Genomic DNA, 13,235 nt, shown 5'->3' on the forward strand with positions numbered 1-13,235 from the left:
GATCAGGAGGGAGAGGGTAGAGTGGTGGGTAGGGAAGGAACACTATTAAGACCCTCTTTGACCAGCAACCCCTGGGTCAAGCATGGGGGACAAGGAGGCAGCTGTCCTCTCCTCCTAGGACAGTGGTCGGCAAATTGCGGCTCGCGAGCCACATGCGGCTCATGAGCCGCGGTTTGCCGCTCTATTGACTAATGAGTTTGCCGACCACTGGATAGGGGCTTAATCACAAGGAACAACAACAGCCTGTAATTGTTGGAATCAAGAGTCTAGGTCAGTGGTTGGCAAACTCATTAGTCAACAGAGCGGCAAACCGCGGCTCATGAGCCGCATGTGGCTCGCGAGCCGCAATTTGCCGACCACTCTCCTAGGGTGTGGGAGATGGGCCACCACAAGGCCACGTGGTAAGAGCAACGGACAACAAGATGCAAGGACGTGGTGGGAGTCTGGGAGAGACACTCGGCCAAGTGGGCAGCGTGCCGGGGGCTCTGGGTGCGGGTATTCCCACAGGGGTCTGACTTCTGGGGTTGTGGGCCCCTCTGAGACCCACACCAAAGTGGAGGACCCTCCCCTCAGGGCAATGTGTGCAGCAGGCACACACTATTCCACCCCTTCTGCCAACCTTGACCTGGTACCTCCCACCACCCTGCAGGGGTCTCTCCTTTAGAGAGGAGGGGGCGGAGATGCAGGATGGAACTAGCCGGCACCTGGATTAGCAGGCAGGTGTGTCCGATTCTCTCTCTTCCTGTTCTTTGCATGACACCCTGGGGCCTCTCCAGCTGTCCGGGGCATCGCCGCCCAGAAGGCACCTGGGCGGGGCTCCGGGAGGATTCAGGCAGGAGGGGATGTCTGGGCTCGGGGAGCAGACTTGGGAGCCTCTGGCGCCACGGCTAACGGCTAATGGCTTGGAGCCGGGCAGGGTGGGGCAGAGAGACCACTGCGCTTGGGCCTGAGTCTGAAGCCCACGTGGAGGGCGGTGCTGGAGGGCAGCGGGTCACCGGTGTTAGGGGCTGGAGCGGAGCCGGCACCAGGCCGGGGGTGGCGGACCCAGATGCCGGAAGGTGCTGCATCTGGCATGGCCACTGCCGCTTCCTCCTCTCCCTGAGTGGGGGGTGGTCTGGGCCTGGGCTGGGGGAGGGTGGGAAGGGGAGCTCCTCGGCCCAGCAATTCCATGACTCGGTCTTTGCTCCTGTCGGCCTCATATGAAGGACCATCGGGGACACGAACCAGACAAGACAGAGGTACCAAAACCATCGTAGGGAATCAGAGACAGTCAGGCCCGGATTTGGAGGCCTCTCCCTGCCCGGTGCATTCGTGTCTGGGGCTGATGTAACGGAGAACTGGGTGGCATAGAACAACAGACATGATCGGCTCACAGGCCTGGTGGCTGGAGTCTGAGGGCAAGGAGTCGGCAGGCCGAGCTCGCTCTGCAACCCGTAGGCAGTGGTTCTCAACCTTCCTAACGCCGCGACCCTTTAATACAGTTCCTCATGTTGTGGTGACCCCCAAGCATAAAATTATTTTCGTTGCTACTTCATAACTGTAATTTTGCTACTGTTATGAATCGTAATGTAAATATCTGTGTTTTCCGATGGTCTTAGGCTCTACAGCAGCGGTTCTCAACCTGTGGGTCGCGACTGTAGGGAGGTTGCTGTAGAGAACCGCTGCTGTAGAGCCTAAGACAGCTGTGGGCAAACTACGGCCCACAGGCCGGATCTGGCCCGGTCGGCTGTTCTATCCGGCCCGCGGAGCCGAAAGAGCAGAGGGTTCTCTTGCTCTCCCCTCCGCTCCTTCACCAGCAGCAGTGTTAACATGGCAACGTCGGGAAACACGGCCGCAGCTCCTTCTTCTGAGTGGGCGGATTCAGTAGAAGGAACAACCTCTCAATCTTCCAGAGGCTCCTTGTAATGCCCGCGGACGCGTCCCCCGACATCACCCTGGGAATGCGTAGACACGTTATCGTGGTGATGTAGGGAGACACGCCCCTGGAGAGCACAGTATCAGAGCATTAGCTAAAAGGAGACCAACAACACTGTTCCCACTGAAGTTGATGTTTTAAAGACCAAAAACCTTTCAACCCAGTCTACATTGCCATCTACATCTACATCCCGGGCATAATTTGGAAGTTGCACTAAAGAAAATGTTGAATTTACTGTTTACACATTTTGTTCTTTTCTATTTGTTTTAGTTTTCAATTATTTTATTATATTTAAGTTTAATTTGAAAGGCTTTTGTACCTTTCCTTTGTTAGGCAATTTTATTTTGCCTTTGCCATCTTCAATATAAGGTATGTTATTGTGCTATGATTCCTCCATTTTTTGAAGTTTCAAATTATAATAATTAGTGTTTACATTCTTCTTGTTAAAATGTTTGAAATGAATAAAACTATTGAAATAAAAAAAAAGACCGTACCCTTTTATGTAATGATGTTTAGTTTGAATTTATATTAGTTCACACAAACACTCCATCCATGCTTTTGTTCCGGCCCTCCGGTCCAGTTTAAGAACCCATTGTGGCCCTCGAGTCAAAAAGTTTGCCCACCCCTGGCCTAAGACCATCGGAAAACACAGATATTTACATTACGATTCATAACAGTAGCAAAATTACAGTTATGAAGTAGCAACGAAAATAATTTTATGCTTGGGGGTCACCACAACATGAGGAACTGAAAGGGTCGCGGCGATAGGAAGGTTGAGAACCACTGTATTTTGGGGGGGATCCTTGCTTCCCTCTCCCGCCTCTGGAAGCTCCCAGCTACCCTCCGTGTTCCTGTGGCCACACAACTCCCTCTCTGCTTCCGTTTGCTCAGCGCCTCTTCCTCCTGTGTTTGTGCCTCTTTGCTTTTTTTAATATTCATTTCAGAGAGAGGAAAGGGGGGGGGGGAGAGAGAGAGAGAGAGAAACATCAATGAGAGAGAACCATCCAGCGGCTGCCTCCTGCACGCCCCCTACTGGGGATTGAGCACACAACCCGGGCATGTGCCCTGACTGGGAATTGAACCCTGACCTCCTGGTTCATAGGTTGATGCCCAACCACTGAGCCACGCCAGCCAGGCGTCTTGCACCACTGGTATTGGATTAAGGGGCCACCCTACTCCAGTATGACCTCATTTTAGCTAATTACCTCTGCAACAGCCCTATTTCCAAATAAGGCCACGTTCTGAGGTGCTGGGAGTCAGGATTTCAACATGTCTTTTTGGAGGACACAGTCCTCCCCATACACACTGTGAGCTAATTTACCTTCCCTAACATACCCCCACCCTAAACACCCGCTGCACTTTGCCATTCTTCCCCCAGCCCACCTCCCCACCCCACGCACCCCCACCACGCCCGCACCCTCCCCCGACAGCCACACACACAGCCCCAGCCCAGCAGACCTGGCCTGTGGCTACTTTCACAGCCCGTGACTCAGGCACCAGCAGACCCTCCCTCCCAGGACGCATTGTGAGTGAACCATGCTGGTGATGCCATGGTTAGAGCACCTGCCTCAGCAAGCACACAGTGGGGGCAGGGGCTCCGAGTTCCGGCTCAGGATGGCAGGGAGGCAGGTGGCCCTGGAGCTTCCCTTTCAAGTGGAAAAAGTCAGGAGGGAGCCAGGGTTTGTGGTCTGGGCTTCTGGACCTACAGTCCCTGGGCAGCTGGGCTCGGCCCTGGGAAGCTACTGTGGAGCAGGGTGGGGAGAGGGTGCAAAGCCCCTTTAGCTCTGGGCAGGTTCCAGCAGGAGGACCCTGACAGGCGCTGGCTGTTCTCAGGGCCCCTCGGGGCCGGCTCGGCTTGGTCATTAATTCACAAACATGATCGCGAACCAGATGCAGTGCCGACGGGGAGACCCTCGTGTGATTCTCACGGGTACCAGGCTCAGGATTCTCTGCCAGACCCTCCTCAAGGCCGTGCCCAGAGAAGGGGCGTGTGCGTTCTGCAGACAGTCGAGGTCTGCCTTCCAGTCATAGCTGTAAGGCGGAGAGCTCCTGTCTCCTCTCGGAGATTCCATTCAGGAGAACCAACCAGAGTGGTGGCTTCTGCTGTGAGCTACACCTATACAATGTCATTCATTCATTTGCTCATTCATTCATTCAACAAAACCTGACCCTGTGCTAAGCACCGTGCTAGGCATGAGGGGTACCGTGGTGACTAAGACCTGGTTCCTGCCTTCGAAGGCCTTGAAGTCTGGCTGGGGAGACGTCAGATTCCAGGTGATGAATGAGACCGCAGGACGAGCAGGACAGTTTCCCAGGTCAGGGAGGTGGGAAGCAGGGACTTTTTTTTTTTTTTTTTAGAGAGAGAGAGAAAAGCAGAGAACTATACCAAAGCATTGTAATTTGGTCATAGGCATTTTAGCATTCTAGATTTTTTCCCCCCATGCATGCTTCAAGAGATACAAATAATAAACTCGTTTCTGGAAATGTGATGAAGGTCTTTCTTAGGCCGGAAAGAAAATGTCTTCCTTGGTTAGTCCGTTGTGGACATGCCGAGGCAGATAGACATGCAGAGGCAAAAGGAAGAACTGTTAGAAGCAGCATACTAGATCCTGGAACGGCTCCTGCGAAAGCCGAGGAGAACCGCTGAATCAGCTTCCGGGATGAGACCACGTCTGTCTGCGGAGCCGCCTTTGGGGCAGCAGAGGTGTGTCTGGGCCTCTGAGTCTGCAGACGCGACTCTGAAAGCCACTGGTGCCCAGAAGGCTGGGAATGAGGTCGCCGAGGGCGGCAGCTTGAAACCCTGGCTGCACCTTCAGACTCACTCGGGAGCTTTTAAAGCTGCCACATCTGGCCCCACTCTAGTGACTGGGATTTAATTAGGGGAGCATCCAGGTGCTGGTAGGTTTTTAAAGCTCCCCAGCTGATCCTAATGTGCAGCCGGCGCTGAAAGGCCCTGGCTGGGAGGGGGAGGGGCAGCGTGGTGCCAGGGGAGGAGGGGGTCCCAGATGCAGCCTTGGCACACCCCGGGAAAGGAGAGGGGGAGGAGCTACCAGGGAGGGGGGCGGAAGCCAGGAAAGGGGCATTTCTTGAGAGCCTTGGTCAGCATGTCACATGCCGCAGAGAGGTGGAGAATCCAGGACTGATGCGCCATTTAGGGCCCCGCCGGCCGCTGGTGGCTTTAGCAGCAGGTTTGTTAGCAAAGTGAGGCCCGGGAAGCTGGGTCAGAGCGTGCACTAGAGTGAGCTGTGAGTTGAACTTGGGAGGTGAGAAAGTGGACTCAGAGAATGCAGGCTGACCTGGAAGGCGAGGAGGCAGGGTTGTCCTGCGAGGGGGACCCTGCTATGGAGTGATTTCCTTGTGTGTTTGGGATGGGAGGGACTGGAGTGTGTCCAAACACTAATAGAGGTGATCCAGTGGGGAGGAGCAGGGGAGTGTTGGGAGAGACAAGGCGTAATTGATGGGATCAAGTTGCTAAGAAGGTGGAAGGGGAGAAAAGCATAGGGAACCGACACATGGGTGGCAGCATTGACATAAACCAGAAGGACCCCTCCTCAGCTGGAACAGGAAGATGGAGAGGATGGGGCAAGAGAGGCTCATTCTATTGGGTGGGTGGCAAGAACATTCATTCACCCATAACTTACTCATGGGGGAGGGGGGTTGCTCTCCTTGACACATGCTCTCTCTTCTCTTCCTCTCTTCCTTGAAAAGCAGCCAGGCCCTCTCTCTGCCTTTCCTTCCTTCTCCACACGGCAGCCAGACCTGGAGCCACTGTCCCAGTGAGGGTGAGCTGCTGGGGGCCTGGCCATCCTCTCTCTCTCTCTTTTTTTTAATATTTTATTGATATTTTACAGAGAGGAAGGGAGAGGGATAGAGAGCTAGAAACATCGATGAGAGAGAAACATCAATCAGCTGCCTCCTGCACACCTCCCACCAGGGATGTGCCCGCAACCAATGTACATGCCCTTGACCGGAATCAAACCCGGGACCCTTGAGTCCGCAGGCCGACGCTCTATCCACTGAGCCAAACCGGTTTCGGCTTGGCCATCCTCTCTTCCTGGTCCATCTTCTCCCCCCGTGGCTGGGTGCTGGGCCGGTCGGCCCTCACTGACCCCCATGGCGTGGGCCCCGGAGAGGAAGCTGGGAGGGAAGGCCCGCCCCGAGACGCCGGCCTGAGCTCCCTCTCAGTCAGGGTCTATCTTCCTAGAAGTTTCTGTAGAGAGGGAGGGGCTCAGACCCTACAATCAATTCGAGTTGTCCTATGGCAGCCCTGTTGGCCCCTGTCTTCTGTGTGTGCTCGCTCTCTCTGGGAAACCCCAAGGGGAGGAGAGGTTAGCACTGAACCCTCACCCCAACACTGTAATGCCTGCCCCCTTGCATACCTGAGGCCACACTTGAGCAAGTGAGCAGACTCACAGTCACTGCCTACGGGCTGAAACCTGGACGTATGGAGGGGCTGACGCCCTTGAAGAGGCGCCTCCTGCTCCCTCTTCATCTCCCAGCTCACTCCCACTGCCCTGCTGCTGAGACAGGCCTCGCCAATCTTCTTGGGGAAGCCCCGCCCCTGCCCTCTGCCCCACCCTCTGAGCTCAGCCTTAAAGAGGAACCTTACCCCCCTAGGCCTTCACTAGCAGGAAGTCCTCCTGGTGGCTCCTGACAATGGCCTGGCCCATTTTCTGGTCCTGTTCTCTGACCCCAGCCATCTCCCGTGAAGTGGGCTGTAGCTTTCCACTGTTTACCTACTTCCTGCTCACAGGAGAGGCCCAAATGCTGACACCGTGATTGGTTCTTATGTTTTCAACGGGTTGCCAGGGCAATGCCTGGCTGCCTGTGATTCACCCTTCAGGGCTCACTGTCGACACCCCTTCCTCCAGAAGTCCTTCCCTGACCCCTGCTCTACATTGGAGACAGGGCTCTAACCCTCAACACTTCCCCAGAACCTGAGCCGGCCAGGTGCTCAGTCTATTCCAACGGCCTTCCCACCCTTCACAGGTGGGGGAAATGGGCCAGGGAGAGGAGAGCGGCCTGGCGCTGTTCCTGGGGTCAAGCACCCAGTCTGTTTCCTGTAGGCCCCTCCATAGTCGGTCATTTATATTCATCTGTGTGTTTGTCTAGCACCTGTAACCTACACCAAGCTTTCAAATCCAAGAAAATGGAGGCCACAACTGTCTTATTTTCCACCAGCTGCCCAGTTCTTCGTATAGCACAGGACACACAATAGCTCCTCAGAAATGCTTGCTGAGCCCTAACCAGTTTGGCTCAGTGGATAGAGCATCGGCCTGTGGACTCAAGGGTCCCAGGTTCGATTCCAGTCAAGGGCATGTACCCTGGTTGCGGGCATATCCCCAGTAGGGGGTGTGCAGGAGGCAGCTGATCGATGTTTCTCTCTCATCGGTATTTCTGGCTCTCTATCCCTCTCCCTTCCTCTCTGTAAAAAAAAAAAAATCAATAAAATATATTTTAAAAAAAATGCTTGCTGAATAAATTCATGAATCACCCATCACCTTAGATCTGGGATGCTGGATCTGTTGATGGTTCTTTCCTCCAAGCCCATACCGCGGGCCCCTCTCATGACGTTGCTGCAGGCACAGGCTGTAACAGTCCCCTATGTTCCATCTCTAAAGGCAACTCAGGCAGCACCCCTGTCCCTGCCTTCTGATGATCACTTGGTTGAGCAGCCGAAATTGGCCTCCAAACCGTCCCTACATGCCTCTTCCACTTATAAATTGCTATGTAACACATTATCCCCAAAGTTAGTGGCATCCAACATTTTATTTGCTCGTGATTCTGTGGCTCGGGCGTTTGGGCAGGGCTCAGCCACGCTTTCTCCTGCCCGGTGTGGCCTTGTCTGAGATAGTCACTCCACCACATCCAGCCTGTGGCTAGGCTAGAAGGCCCAAGGAAAGGCACTCACAGGTCTGGTGCCGTACTGCTACTCCATGTATTTCTCTCCAAGTGGCTGTCTGTTTAACTTCAAATTCCAATGGTTCATTGACGGAATGAAGGAAAGCAATGGACTTTTGTATATTAATCTTGTATCCTGCCACCCTGAGTCTTCTGATGAAGACAACAGAGGTCCCCAAATCCCTGGCCTTTTGTTCTTCCCAACCTTTCTAAGTGGTCGTCAATGTCTGGAATACTAAAGAGGGCATCCCAGGCAGAAAGGGTAACTATTATTTTGTAAAACGTGTGTTTCAGTTATGCATATGAATATGTGTACTGAGTCACAATGAAAAAAAAAAAGTATTTCTTACTCTGAGTTGTCAAAACACTGGAGAGTCCCTGCCATAGAGGAGTTTTCTTCTTCAAGAATCATAAACTAAAGGTGGGCTCAGCTCAGCTCCGACCTCCTTCAGCACCTGCCTCCTAAGAGTTTGTCAGATGCCACCAGCCCTCTTGGCCTGTGGGGTAGAGCAAGACTTCCAGCTGTGGGGTTCAGTTCTCAACTACTCAGTCCACCAAAGCCCTGCTGAGGGTCTTCACTTTGAGGCCATCTTGACCTTCAGTTTCTGCTCAAGAGTAAAACGACACAGAGCACGCACTCCAGGGAATCAACTAACTGAGTCGTTTAGGAGGCACTCAAAGGGGCAGGTCATGGTGGTTGTGCTAATTAAGCCCTGACCTCTGGGCTGCTGGATCCGGTGGAATGAGCCCACCGGTTTGTACAGAGTTGACAAGTCCCGTTGTTCCCTGGGCAGAAAAGTCTTCCCTGAGGTCTGGCCTCTGAGTCACTCAAAACTGTCTCAGCTGATTGGAGGAGGTCCTGTCTCAGCTGATTGGAGGAGGTCCTGTCCCAGCTGATTGGAGGAGGTCCTGTCTCAGCTGATTGGAGGAGGTCCTGTCTCAGCTGATTGGAGGAGGTCCTGTCCCAGCTGATTGGAGGAGGTCCTGTCTCAGCTGATTGGAGGAGGTCCTGTCTCAGCTGATTGGAGGAGGTCCTGTCCCAGCTGATTGGAGGAGGTCCTGTCCCAGCTGATTGGAGGAGGTCCTGTCTCAGCTGATTGGAGGAGGTTGTGATGAAAACCAACTGTCAGGTTTGATTCTCCTAAGCAAGTGCTGCCCCTATGTGGGAAAGTTCTCTTTTTCGCTTTCTGGGGCAGCCACCTATCCCTTCTCATCCCCTCCTTTGGCCTTCCTCCCCTTTGCCTATAACTTTCATTAACTGAAAGAAAGCAGAGGGCAGCCATAGCTTCCAGCCATGTCTCAGCCAGCCTGCTGTCACCTCCAGAATCCAGACACAGTCTACTGTCCCCTGTTCTCTATCGCCCTCACTGGCCCTGGTCGGGGCACATGCGGAGGCAACCAATCCATGTGTCTCTCTCACATGGATGTTTCTTTCGCTTCCTCTTTCTCTCCTCTTTCCCTCCTTCTCCCCCATTCTCTCTAAATATCAGTGGGAGCCCTGGCCGGTTTGGCTCAGTGGATAGAGCATCAGCCTGTGGACTGAAGGGTCCCGGTTCGATTCTGGTCAAGGGCACATGCCAGGGTTGCGGGCTTGATCCCCAGCAGGGGGCATGCAGGAGGTAGTCAATCAATGATTCCCTCTCATCATTGATGTTTCCATCTCTCTCCCTCCCTCTCCCTTTCTCTCTGAAATCAATAAAAACATATATATATATTTAAAAAATAAATATCAATGGGAAAAAAATCCTCCAGGGAGGATTAACAACAGCAAAAAAGCATGTGCAGCTATTAAAGATGGCGGCTTTGGAGTTTGAGAGAGGAACAAAAGATCGTGGAGAAGTAAACTGAGGCAGGAGTTTGAGGTGATGGGGGCAAATGCCTCAGGCTTCATATTGAAGGGCGGGGAACCCTGACATAACTGTCAGTCAGGGAGAGGCCTGTTTCTCACTCCCCGCTCCCGCATCGTTGTACACTTTGTACTGTTGGAAGGCGCATTAGGGATGCATTTGTTGTTGTTTTTTTAAAAATATTTTATTAATTTTTTACAGAGAGGAAAGGAGAGGGAGAAAGAGTTAGAAACATCGATGAGAGAGAAACATCGATCAACTGCCTCCTGCACACCCCCTACTGGGAATGTGCCCGCAACCAAGGTACATGCCCTTGACCGGAATCGAACCTGGGACCCTTGAGTCTGCAGGCCGACGCTCTATCCACTGAGCCAAACCCATCAGGGCAGGGATGCGTTTGTTTTTAGAGAATTTGTGCCCCTTTGCTCAGCAGAGTGCCAGGAAGCAGGGAGACCCGAGAGCCTGAGTCCTTCTCATCTCTCTCCCGCAAAGGAAGAGGAGAAAGTAAGGCAGAGGGAGGGCAGAGAGAGCTGAGTAGCGGAGGGAGGCTTCCAGAATGGGGAGGCCTGAGCCGGAGGGAGGCCATCCCCCGACTTGGAGCATTCCTGCTGAACCCCCGGGCCTGGGAACAGTGGAAACAGGGCCCTTGCTCCCGCCCAGCGGAGCAGAGCTATGGCGCGGACACGGCCCGCATCCCCACAGCCTTCTAGCTTTGTCTCTGCTGTGTTTGTCTTGGCTGAGAGCTGCTTGGGGCTGTTTAGAGCAGATTCCATCAAGGCAAAGCTGGAGGAACCAGGACATGGAGCCACAGAGGAGGGAGCTGAAAGGGGCCTCGGATGGGGGCGTAGAGGTGGTCACAGGGTGGGTTGGTGGCAGACCACAGTGAGAACTCAGGAGTCCTGACTCCTTGCACGGTGCTCGACCCAAGCACCACGGAGCTTCCCAAGTGGGTGAGGGGCTGGCACGGGGCTGAAACCCGCCGATACCTTGATGCCTGCCTTTCCGGGGAGGCGTTAGAGGGCTTGGAGGGGACCTGAAATGTGTTGGACCAGTTGTGTCTCCTGTTCTTGCTTCATGACACATAGACCCATTCAGACACTGTACTCTAGCTTCCAGAGACTGCCCCTCCCCCAGCGGGCCCCCCTGGCTCAGGCCAGTCTAAAGGAGGCCCAAGGCGCTGGGTCGTGCCCCACCACGGCCAACCCCATAACTCTCAGATCTCGATTCAGCACCGCCTCCCCCGGGGCCCAGCGTGGACCCTCCCATGTCCTGCTCTGCACAGATGCCGGTGGTCACGTGTCCCACAGCTGAAGGCCTCTCCCGTCCGTCCGCCTCCACCATCTGCTGAGGCCCCATAATTATTCCAAGGCCCGGTGCCGCCTCACTTGGAGGGGAGAGTGCACACAGCCCTGTAATGTAAGCCAGGCCACGGCCGCTCTGCTCGGGCAGGGGGTCCCCAGCTGGGTAACGAGCAGCCGGCTTTATTGAATTCCCTGCCTTGGATCTGACTAATCACTGCCTTCAGCTGAGGCAGTCCAGGCCTTCTAAGAAGCTCTCTGAGCACCCTCACTAAGGACTTCTTCTCCCCTGAACCCCAATCCCTGCTTCTGAAATCCTTCCTCCTCCCCAAATGTGTTTGAACGACAGCATCAGGGTAGGGAGACTCCCTGGGTGTTGGCCTCTCCCATCCACTTGGCTCCAGTCCGGGGGCCCACGCAGGGTGGACCAGAACGGGCTGCTGGTTTGACTTTGCTGAGGCTGCCCCATGCAGAAGCAAGACCTGCAGCTCCCACCCCCACCTCGTCTCCTAAACCCACTGACATCCCTCTCACTCCCCCTTCCTGGAGGCCTGGGCCCTGAGGAGGGGGTCTTGGCGGAGGAGGCTGTGCCGTGGGCCAGGACTTTCCAAGCAGACGTGTAAGCTGCCTCCTCTGCTCTATCTCGTTGTAGACTCCTGCTCAGGCTTCGAGACCCACCCAGGTCACGGCTGGGCAACAGCAACCCTCGGCCTCTCTCCTTCCTCCCTGCTCCCAGCATCTGTAAGACCTCAAAACAGCGTTTACTCTTCTTCATGCTCTCCCATGCTTGTTTTCTGGCCAAAACTGTGCCCTCTCTGAGAACAAGGACTGCATCTATCTCTGTGTACCCAGAACAGCACATACTAGGTGCTTTCAAACACATCAAGTAGGTGCCCTGGCTGGTGTGGCTCAGTCGGTTGGGCATCTTCCTGTGCACTGAGAGGTCACTGGTTTGATTCCAGGTCAGGGCACATGCCTGGGTTGTAGGCTCGATCCCCAGTAGGGGGTGTGCAGGAGGCAGCCCATCGATGTTAATGTTTCTCTCTCATCACTCCCTCTCTCTTCCTCTCTAAATACATACATACATACATACATACATACATACATACATATATTTTTAAAAATCAAGTAGGAAAGAGGGAGGTGATGCTTGGAGAGGTAAGAGGTTGGTTTGTGATGAGTGGCTGCCCATGCTGGCGTGGCGCCTCTGTGGGCTCCGGACATCCCGCCGCCTGTGTGGCTGAGATCTCTGGAGGGGAGAGGGCTGGCCAATTTGTAAAGTGGTGCCAGCTCTGTTGTCCTGTCAAGGCCTTAGTGGCTCAGGCATTGTTATGCTAAGTGGGGACCTGAGGTCAGGGGTCACCCAGAGTTCACTGTCCGGGGTGATGTCCTGTCAGTTGCACCCAGAGGAGGCCTTGAAAGCACCCTGGAGGGCGTGAAGGGTCTGCGGTCTCCCTGCCCCTCAACAGTGGTGTGGGCTGGGGCTCTTCTGAGCTGAAGTCAGAGCCCAGCCTCTTCCTGACTCAGCTGTGCCCAACGCCCTTGGGGAGGAGGAAAGGCCAGGGTCACCCCCAAGGTCAGGCCCACCCAACCAGGTTTCACTCCCCAGAGACCAGCTCTCGGGGGAGGGATCGCCTGGTGGACCGTGGGAGTGGGCAGCTGAGCCCGCACTTGGTCCCAGAGGTTGGTGGGGTCCACGCCAGCCGCCAGAGTTCCAGGGAGACAGAGTCAGGCAGAGCCCGGTGCGGGCCGTGGAGGGAGGGGCCAGGAGAATAGACTTCAAAGCGCTCCCAGAACAGCTTATAAACAGGCGGGGCTGACGGGGCGGCCAGCGGGGGCCTTTCTGGAGGGGTTGGACGCTTGCACGGGGTTGTGCAAAGAGCACAGGACCCGGGGTCTGGGAGAGGAGGCCCTGAGCCCGGGATGCCGGCAGGCCAGCCTCACCTCTCTGTGACTCGGTTTCTTCTGTTCACCAGAGCTCCCGGCGGCCTCCCCCGGGCTCCCTCCTGGAGCTGGCGCGAGGGTCAGCGGTGCCGATGTCGGTGAAAACGCAGTGTGGGCTCCGCGCCCTGATCAGATGTTATTTATTATTCTGAGCTGTGTTTTGGTGGGAGACTTGGAAGGCCCGAGAGTGAGGCTGGAGAGCTCTAGGGCTCCTTCTTCCCCAATGCTGTTTTGAGAGTTCTCCAAGCAGCATGGCCGGGATGGGGCCCTGGGACAGGGAGGCCCTGGGACAGGGAGGCCGTGGCTCGAAGGAGCTGGGCCAGGGCTTTC

This window comes from Plecotus auritus (genome assembly GCF_963455305.1).
Source record: "Plecotus auritus genome assembly, chromosome: 7".
NCBI lineage: Eukaryota > Metazoa > Chordata > Mammalia > Chiroptera > Vespertilionidae > Plecotus > Plecotus auritus.